Genomic DNA, 789 nt, shown 5'->3' with positions numbered 1-789 from the left:
AGTGAGAGGACATATATAATTAAAGTCATAAATCATAACTATGAAATGGGTTAGGGCAAGATACTATTAACAAATGTATACTAACAAATAAGATAACCTAGTTGACTTGAAGAAATTCCTAGAAACACTCAAAAAACCTAAAGTGACTCAAGTGTAAGTAGAAAATCGCAAAAGACCAATGACAGGTGAAGAGATTGAATTGGTAATCAAAATCCTCCTAATAAAGAAAAGTCCAGGACCAGATGGCTTCACTGCGAATTCTACCAAACAGTCATAGAACTGGCACTCATCCTTCTCAAACTGTTCCAAAAAATTAAAGAGGACAGAACATATCCTAACACATTCTATAAATCCAGGGTCATCTAATACTAAAGCCAGAAAATGACATTACAAGAAAAGAAAATTATAAACCAATACTCCTTAAAAATATAAATGTAAAAATCCTCAACAAAATATTAGAAAATTAAATCCAAAAGCACTTTAAAAGGGTTATAAGCCATGACCAATTGTGATATATCCCAGGGATGCAAAGGAGGTTCAACATATAAAAATTAATCAATTCAGCATCACTCTAACAGAATGAAGGGAAAAAGTTACATGATCATCTCAATTGTACAGAAAAATCATCAAATGAAATCCAACACTACTTTTTGATAAAAACATTTATAAAATTGATAATAGATGGAAACTTTCCCAACATCATAAAGGATGTACATGAAAAACCCACAGCTAATATCATACTCAGTGGTGAAAGATTTAATTCTTCCAGCGAAGATCGGGAATAAGACA

The sequence above is a fragment of the Tamandua tetradactyla genome, chromosome 5 (genome assembly GCF_023851605.1).
Source record: "Tamandua tetradactyla isolate mTamTet1 chromosome 5, mTamTet1.pri, whole genome shotgun sequence".
In the NCBI taxonomy this organism is placed as follows: Eukaryota; Metazoa; Chordata; class Mammalia; order Pilosa; family Myrmecophagidae; genus Tamandua; species Tamandua tetradactyla.
The sequence above is the reverse complement of the archived record's forward strand: the minus strand, read 5'-3'. Positions refer to the sequence as shown.